This window comes from Cylas formicarius, unplaced genomic scaffold (assembly GCF_029955315.1).
Source record: "Cylas formicarius isolate icCylForm1 unplaced genomic scaffold, icCylForm1.1 PGA_scaffold_8__14_contigs__length_24414737, whole genome shotgun sequence".
Classification (NCBI taxonomy): Eukaryota; Metazoa; Arthropoda; class Insecta; order Coleoptera; family Brentidae; genus Cylas; species Cylas formicarius.
The window spans coordinates 4,394,774-4,405,033 of NW_026844361.1; positions in this window are offsets into that span (position 1 = coordinate 4,394,774).

Here is a 10,260-nt window from a genome sequence, read left to right on the forward strand (position 1 = left end):
TATTGCTAGTAAATTTTGTCATTAATGGCCCTATAAAACCGTACCGTTTATTACGCACCGAGCGATTGCCGCATGATGGACACGTCCTGTTCTCGAAACGTAAATTCTAATGGACGCGTAGCCCGGTCGAGTCACAGTTAAACGGCGAATCAAAACGATATATTTGTTTTAAAACGGAGAAAATAAATTGGCACCGACCCCTCCTGCTACGGGTTAAAATGCAGGATGTCCAAAAATTAGTGTCAAATAATCGATCCGTTGACGACAGGCCAATTTATGGTTCACTTTTATAAAGCGACTTTATTTTTAATGTTTAGTAGAAACGAAAGAAGTATAAATATGCATGTATTTTTACCCAAAGCCATTGACAGTTTTTTAAAATTTGTCAATAGATACTCAAAAAATTATTTTCTGTTATTTTTAAAATGCCTAAATGTTTAAACGTAGCAGAAAATTTTGGTCATAATGAAGTCACAAAAATATTTTTCCCCACGCTTGTCATTTTGTACATATTAAAAAAACTTATTTTTATTATTTGCTGATTTGGTAAACTTACCAATATCAACCAAGACTACCAAAAATTCATAAATTACCATACAAATTTTTAATACGTATCTGGCGACTGTCAAATGATCTATTATATGCAGATCTCACTGCATATAATACAATTTTGATTCTGGTTTGCAATAATAATTATAATGCTAATATGACAAAAGCGAAAATAATATAAAATTTAAAAAAATAGGTGTCTCTGCTGGGCCAGTCTGTAGCTTAGAGCTACTCTACTGAATTTTAAGCAAAGAATGGCATGCACCTACTTTTAAAATATAATTTTAGGAAAGACTAACCCTGCTAAATAATAGTCACTAACTTGCACTAATAAGTTAACTCACAAAATCTAGATTTAGATTACATAAAATTATGTACTGACCTTTACTTATTTATATGTGTAGTTCGCTGTATGTAAAGTTTTTTATGCATTATTAAAAAACTGCATTATAAAAAACGAAAGTTGAAACGTGGCACTCTGATAGAGTGGAATCGATAATTTATTCCTAGATATCATTTGAACATTATGAACATAGTGACAAAATACCAATCTTTCTCTGAGTGAATCGTTGGAGTCTTTGTTTTCGATAATTTTATTTAAAATTCTCGCCAAGCAATTGCAAGTCGTTGTTTAGATGGGATACATGAGCATGGTTTCTTAAGCCATTTTCAAATCGAGACAGAATCCGTAAACATAATTATTGTAATTAGAATGTGACAATACTAAGGTTTCACGCAAAGTTTCCTTTAGTTTGAAATTTAAAATATGTCGGTTGCTTTAAAAAAGTTGTGCTTTTTAGAATATTTGTTAGTCTTCGCATTAAAAGAAAAATAAATTTGACTATCACCTTGAGGAACCCCAGATGTAATATGTATCTGATCAGAGAAATTAATATTACACTGTATAGTCTGAAGCTTATCGTCAAAATAGGAACTTATAAGAAAACCATAATATTTTAATTTAAATACCAGAAGTAAATGGTTTATCGTATCAATAATAAGCTAAAAGAAGAATATATTGCTTATCCTCTTATCAAATGCATGTAAAATGTCGTCAGTTACATTCATACGGGCTACAGTTGTCCCAAAATTTTTTAGAAAACCGCATTGAGTTTTTGGTATAATTAAATTTATGAAAATTTTTTAAATACACAAATGTATACACATTTGTTTAGATAAAAATCTTTCATTGGATAAAGGTTGTAATATATTGGGTAAACATTTAATCGTTATATCATGTCATTTTTGACATATGTAAAAAACTTAAGTGCGAGGAAGAATATTTTTATGCCATTTTATTAAGAATAAAATGTCCAAAAACTTTCTTAATTATCAGTTTCTGCTACAATTAATATTTACGCAGATTGGACCAATTAAAGAAATCATTGAAAATCAGTTCTCTTTAGAAACATCCATTGCTGCCAAATCTTGAAAAACTAAATACGGTTTTGACTAGAGTTTACACATTTAAACTTTTTCGTATCTGCTTTCATTGTCCGAGATTTAATCTTTAAAATGTTGTGGTGGGGACAGAAAATTTTACAAATTGCCATAGACTTGGATTTATCAAAATCAACGATTAGTGACGGTGTCAACTGTTGTGGGGAAAATGGTAGCACCGATATTAATGAAAAAAGCTAAATTGCGGTGCTGGTCTTGTAGACGTCACATCTGAATGGAATGAAGCTGGAAAAGCTTCATATTTCAGAGAAATTTGCAGAAAGTGGATTCATAAAAGTGGTCTTGGATTTTATAAGCTAAATGCATCGGTTTTGAACTTTATTTTGCGAAGTACACTTTGAGTGCAAATGTTTTAGGTGAAAGAGAAGCGTTTGTTAATCAAGCGATAGATAAAAATGCTAATCTTGATGTAAAGAACAAATGGGATGGTCACAGGAACAGTAAAATTCGGTTATTTTTAGAAATGAGTCTAACTTTGATGTATGTGTCGGAGATAATCAAAAAGAGTAATAAGAACAAAAAATTAGGATTTCCATAAGGACTGCTTAAAACATAGTGCAATGTTTGACTCTAGGGAAATGAATTGGCCGCAAAGAGAGGGCGAAATATGCAGTTTATAAATAGAACAGTAGATGTAGAGAAACATTCAGAAATTGTACCCAGCAGAGAGATTCATTTTTCAGTAATATGGCATACTACAATACTACTCGAAATTGGTTTGAAACTCATGCCACTCAGGTTTTATTTTTCCTTCCAGTAGTCCCGACTTGAATATGATACTAAAATTAAGAAACGACCCCCAAAGAACCCGCGAAGGTTTAAGGTTTAAGGTTAAGGTAATGAAGGAAATTTTGGCCGTAATTTCAGGAAAAGGCTGTTATATCATATTAAATTATTAAGTTGTTCTAAATCATATAAGACGTTGTTTTGGCCGAACATTTAATGGTCGGCTTTAGTTTTGATTAGTGTTGGTTAGTTCTTAAGCATTGTAACATCTTAATTTACTTCTTTTCCGCCTTAATCTAGAGAGTGCCCGAGACATCTATAACTATAATATAGCTTTAAATATTATTTGGTTAATTCCTGTGAACTTCTGTAAGAACTTAGGTGTTCTGATGGATGTTAAATTAACATGACGATGGCCATGACTGTAATAGCTAAACCATATTTTAAAATTAGATTAAAATTGTATTTGAAGCCAATATTATCGAACTGATAGATGTTTTCTGACAAACAAATTCGTGAGTGAAATATCCTTGCCATGCAAATTAATTAATTAATGTTAATTCATATGTGTGATATATCTCCTAAATTGTCAATAAAGACATTTCGAATCCAACTGAATTGACTAGTTCTAAATTATAACTCTGTGTATTTGCTTATAATTCAAATAAGTGTTATTTAACTTAAACCCGAGTCAGACAGACCAACAAGGATTCGGTATTTTTCAGATTTTTGGAGTTTAGGGACTAAATCAATAGAAGAAAAGGTTTCTTATTACATAACATTCTAAAAATTGAAATTGCTAGGCCACTAGAATACATTCTGCATAAATCAACATGTTCTTGCATCTGAATCATTCTGTGCAAATGGAAGAATGCTACAGAAATCTGCAACTACTGCTCCAGAAATTCAAATACAAGGACCATAGTTTGATGAGTTGTGTGAGTGGGACAGTGGAAATAGTAGAAACAGACAGCAACGTCTTGAAGAACTGACCCAAAAGGGTTAATTTAACTCCCGGATCAAAAAATATTCGTCAATTCTTTTGCCATGCTTGCACATTAAATTAGGACTAATGAAGCAGCAAATTTAAAAATAAGTAAATCGTAAGGTGCCAAATAAGACTTGTTCAATCGAGGCCACCATATTTTATACTTATTAGAAGAAACTTTGTTGAGAAAGGAAACATCCAAGGCAAGTGAACTGATAGTTAATTTAAAAAAAATCGTATTTTATGGTTTAATATGATCGAGAGACCGGAGCTTTATGACTCAATGTTGATAGCCATCATTTTTAAAGGTCCAGGTAATAGCATCCCTGCAAACTGAACATTATTTCAACTGTTTACCATCAGGTATTTTACTTGGTTTGAATAAAGAATATCGTTTATATTTTATTTTACGGTTATGCTTCGTTATACGTTTATAAATACGTATTTAATATTTTATTTTTAATAAAATATATTTATTGCAAATGCCCGTTTTACTTACCTCCGTTCAAGTATTAATATTAATTATAACTAAATGCATTATTGAATGATTATTTAATGTTGTCATCTGAAAATGCAATAACTTGAATGAATGAATTAAAAAGCTGATCCTGAGAAACCAATTTCTTAAATCCATATTAATAATATATAATTTTAATAATATTTATATTAACAACACGTTTTACTTTGGGTATATACAAAATAGCGCGTTTGTCTGTGATCTAATAGTAATAACAAGAAAAGACATATACTACAATATTATAACGATTTGGAATAATGCTCTGGTGGACTTTGGAATGAAACTAAACAAAACTGTAAAGGCGATAGGAAATGGATACAAAGCAATATATATAAAACTGAATGATATACTGATACAGTAGGTCACAAGTATCAATTACTTAGGAATAGAAATAGAGAACAACGGAGAAAAGGAACAGAATAGAAAAAACACCAAAACTGTACTTTCCAATGAATAACAACTTCAAAAATAAAAAGAAAAATAACAATTTTCAAGGCTATACAAGCCATTTTTAATAATTGCTTGTGAATCGTGAACACTTACTAATCAACAAAAAAAAAACAAAATTCAAGTCCTAAAGTACAAATACTTGCGAAGAGTTAAAGAAGTCACAAAAATAAAAAAATAAGAAACACGGAAATAAGAAATTACCTTGAAGTTTAATTGACACTGGAATACATAGAAACACGACAATTGCGATGGTGATTACATCTACAGAGGTTGGAAAATACAAGACAAGTAAAACAGGCGTCGAAAGAAAAATAGATTCTGCAAAGAAGAAACAAAACTTGGAATAGAAGAAGTAAAATAAATTGGCAAAATTTGTATGTGAGCAATAAACCAGTCATACTTAAGATGATATTAACAGTAGACATATAGGATATTGTGATAACCAACAGCATTATGTAATGATAACAAGGAGTAACATGGGAAAATAGTGGTGAGTGTCCCAATTTTGTAGGGAAATAAATGTCAATAACTGCAGAATGACTGAACGCATTTTGTCATACTTGAAAAGGTCTTCTTATTGCTTGTGTCGTCAGTACTAAATTATTACTAAATTGTATTCTCAAAAAACATTAATTAATCACATTACTTTTAATGGAACAAAAGATAGTCAACTACGATAGCGAAACTCAAATTTCAATTTCTCTTTCCAAACTTGTAAAACCGGTAAAAGAAATACAATGTTTACTTAAGGGTTCATCCAGTCTGTTGAATTTACTAGATTTTTATTTGAAATGCGGTCGATTTTTTGGAATAAATCAACATGTCGTATAACCTTGTTTGTTTTTGTATAACATTGTATAAAAGAACCCAGCCGTAAACACGGTCTAAATTAATCACATGACCTATTTATACCATCAGGTTTTTGTTTTTTTTTTGCCTTTTTAACTGCACTGCACAAATTACTGGTCTATTAATTTTTTTTAACCATGTAATAGGCCGTATTAAAAACTTGCCTGTGTCGTCAGCGTCAGCAGCTGCTGTATCCCTGCTATGATAAAATTGAAAATCGATGAAAAAAAATCCAGTTAAATTTAGATTTTCGATTTATGAATTTTTTTGCAAAGATCGATTTATCATTTTGCTAGATTTACTGAGGCGAGCTATCGAATATCCTCCAATTTATAAATAATTAATATTCCTCAATTATCGAAGAAAAAAAAGGTAAACATTATACTCGTTGCGACCGGACTACAATGAAAAATCAACACGAACGCACACGAAAAGCGCGTAATATAAATTTTCACATATTCGTCGAGTTGTTAGACGAAGAATTTAAATTACAAAGTGACATTTCCTGGTTGGCATATGGACCGCGAGAGATCTCCTTCGACATCAAAAATTCTTCGGTCGATCGGACTTTTCTTACACACGTTATTAAAATTTTCGCGCGATGTGCAAATTTCAATTTACAATACTGTCACGTTCTTTTAAGAATTGATGCAGATAAGTTTTCACAAATTTTGCGACCAAAATTCAACGCCAGTCCAGTCCTAATTCATGGCGAAAATGTAAAAAAAATGTCAGGGCTATATTCCTTTCAAACATTTTTGATGACATATTAGGCGCTGCAGCTAAAGACTTGTCCACCCTCTACTGCACTGCGAAGATTGCAGAAAGTTATTGGATACTATAGACCATAATGACTGAGTGCCAGCTGTTTTGCTAATTATTTGAAAGGAAAGCGCCCCAAAACTGTGGTAAACCAGCAGTTGTTTCCGTTATTCTTCACACTTTTTTATTTGTTCTTTTACATTACCCAATTAGGATTACAGACAAGAATATGTTGCCCCGAGACTGCATATCCACCAGGCCTTGACCCTGTTTTTGTCCGATCTCTTTGTCTTTATAAAGCTGCAGTCGTAATTGAGATGTGGATTGTCAACTCCATTTGTTAATGGGAGTTCCTGGTAGTCTGGTGTCAGCTGGTATTGAATGCCTTGTTGTTTGGGCTAGTCTATAGCAGTCCATGGTACATGCGGGTTCCTTTCATTTCTGTTCTAAGTATCCTTTTCATTTCTGCTGCTTCGGCTCTCGTTTCAATTGAGTCTTACACATGACTTATATATACGTACTTTCCCGTCCAATGTCAAATTTTTGTTTCTCTCTCAGACAAGAAGGAGGTCGTGTTACAATTTGCTAGAACTGAATCTAATTGTGGAAACCAGGTGGACTTGCTCAAGTATAGAGAAGATCTGTTGAATGGTTCCCACAATGTATTCCTGTTTTCTTTGTGCTGCTTTGAGGAGGTATTATTTCTTCAATATGGAACTTGTTTAGGTAAGTTTAGAAATATATACGCAAAATCCTTAAACAAGTCTTGCTGCTAATCCAATAGAACATCTATTGGTCACCATGAAACGGTCCTAACTCAACTGTGGAATTAAGAATCGCTGGACAGGAAGCATGGAATGAAATTCTGCAAGAAATCATCCAATGTCTTCCAAGTAACTCGTCCAGAAGGATGCAGGCTGTTGCTCGTGATAGGGGAGGGAATACTAGGTCATAGATTGTCATTATCATTTGTTAATATATTAGTATATATAAAACAATATAAATGATCTGTTGCTATTGATTTTTGATTTTGGTTAATTGTATATGAAAAGTAAAATAAAAAAACTAATTAAGTCTCACAAGGGTTAAATATGGCTAAGAACAATAATTCATTGTCAATTTATCCACAAAATCCACATCCTAAGATAATTGACTTAAATATATCTATGCCCATTTAATTAATCAGTGACAGTTTGCACATATATTGTTCTGTGTTCTGTAACTCTAAAAGTATGTTGGTATCTCAGACCAGGATAAGGAACATGAAAAGCTAACCAGTGTAAACACAATTTTTTGCCTCACTCAGTATATAGATCCTATCAATTATTTAAGCTTTAGGGAAATCCAAACTTATTCTTTTTAATTTACTAATACTCGCATTTTAAATTTTAAATTGTGGATTCTAACAATCTTTACAATTACAAGGATTTTACAAGTACTGGTACAATGAATACCGAAAATGTTGAAAGTTTTTTCATCGAAAATAACTCCCAGATCTCTCACTGTGGAAATAGTTTAGGTCATAAAAACAAATTATTATTTTTTTTACTCAAAAAAAAAATGTTTTTGGCAGTTAATCCGAATTTTGAATGATTAATTATTTGAATTGAATTTCGAATATTGCGGTCTGTTTCGAGTTGAATTAGTAACGCTGCAGGTGCGTAAAAAAAATTGAAAAAGACAGTTATTACAATTTAATTGTTATCGCAAACATTCGGCATGGAGAAATACCGCTCGCATTGTTACGCCCCCCCCCCCCCCCACACATGTTTACAACTCGATATATCCTCGGGTAACAGTTGTTATGAAAGGGGGGGCAGTGCGAGGCCCCCCCGTGGTGCCCCCACGGGGAGCCCTATTAACGACACCGTTTCGAGGACACACTAGTTTGACGCACTTTAGCCCCGTAATAACATTTAGACCCGACTGCCACGTGGAAAAACTACGCGAAAGGGTACGAGGGGTGCATATGGTTAATTGGGGGGTTGTTTTTGCAGGCGCGCCGCGTGGGCCTTTTTGCGCGTAATTTCGCTGTACCACACAACAAGAGTAACTTTTTTTTTGTTAAGCCCATCAGTCCGATTAGACTCGACATACACGGAACAAACACTACTAACAAAATAGCTTTAATTCAATGATATATCCCACTCCGTATTTATCGAACAGAGTTAGGTTTTATTTAACAACAATCTTATGTTTGATAGAGAACCAGTTATTAACTAAATATATAATTAAAGACGCCTTTATTTTTCACTCGGAGAATTGCACCTGAGCAAACGAGCATTTAAAATAAATCGATAAATCAACTTACGATAAGACAAATTCTACAACAAATATAAATATGTAGTATAAAGTAAATAATAAATAATACATTGAGAATAACAATAAACGTGGGAAAAAGGCAAGACTATTGAAATAGGCAAAAAGAAAAAGTAAAATAATTGAACAATAATTAAAGCAATAAAATTGACAAAGCTAATCTACATTTAACAAAAGTACAAAAATATGGTTTACTATATAATTTACATTAACTGTTCCTTTTTAAAATTTTGTTTAAAAGACACTCTAGATGAGTTCCCAAGTAGTCTTATCTGGTATCGGTTTAGCAAATTAGGAGACACATAAGAAAATGAATTCTGACTCAGCATTGTGAATTTTTGGGTATCTTATAAATATTATTGAAAGTGTACAACGATTATGATTTATGGAAATTTTTTCCATAAAATATTTCGCATATTCAGTTTTAGGCATCGTAAAAATCGGCGATGTTAAGTCATCGTAATTCTTTCAGCTTTTCACTAACATGATCTTTAAGTTTTTCATTGAAACGAATACATGAGTTTTAGGGGTTAAATCTAAACAGGGACCAAATACAAAATCGAAATAATTTGTGTGATTCAAGACCAAAGCTTCAGACAATGATTTTTTAACTTTCTGTTAAGAAAATGTCTGTTTTTGTATAAGTTCCTTAAGTGAAAATAACCTTTTTGTATAATTTTAGAAACATGAGTCTTGAACCTTAAAAAATAACATCTAAGTATTTGCATTCGAAAGCAACAGTTATTTTAACATTATTGATTGAAATGTCAAGCAGCTTACGAGTCCAATCTTTAAAAGGTCCGAAGTATATAATGGCTGACTTATTCGGATTTAACATTAGCCCGTTATTATATATGTTTTCTAAACTTCCATTTAAATTATTTAAAACTTCAGCTGCCTCAGTTCTAGGAAAAACTTGCATATAATTAATACAATTAATCATATCGGAAGTGAAGATAACAAAGAACAAAGGTCGCAGAAGAGAACCTTGCAGTACAGCTTTTAAATATTTTCTATGATTCAATGCCAACAATAGTCTGACATGACGGCCTGATATTGCTATATTAAGAAAAATATAAGAAAAATGATATTTTTAACTTTCTAATAATTAATAATAAAATAATAATAACTATTATAACAATATTCAGTTAAAATATAAATTATTATTAGCATTGGGCATGGGTTATTATGGATTAGTGTTCATCTTTGGAATCATTTCTATTCTCAAAACACTCATCTCGGTCATGCATTTGGTTATCATCTGTAGAAATGATGTACACATTTTTCAACCGAACAAATTAATTTTGAAATAAAATTTGGTATAATAGAATTAGCTGGTGTATCCTAAATAAAATCACTAAACACACATAAACACGTATGATGCATCTGGTTATTTTGTTAATCTTACATTAGAGGATCTGTTACGCTTAGATATTGATGGCTGTTTATTTAATACATATTCTTTTACACTAGATTGAGTTGCTGATGCAACCACATTTTCACTTGCATTAAATATATTAACGACAGTTCAATTTTATACTGAAACATCATTTGATGAATATTCTGATAGAAAACGTAACTGTTTAAAAAAATAATCTCTTCACTTCTGTAAGCATTTTGGTCATTAACTTTATGAAGA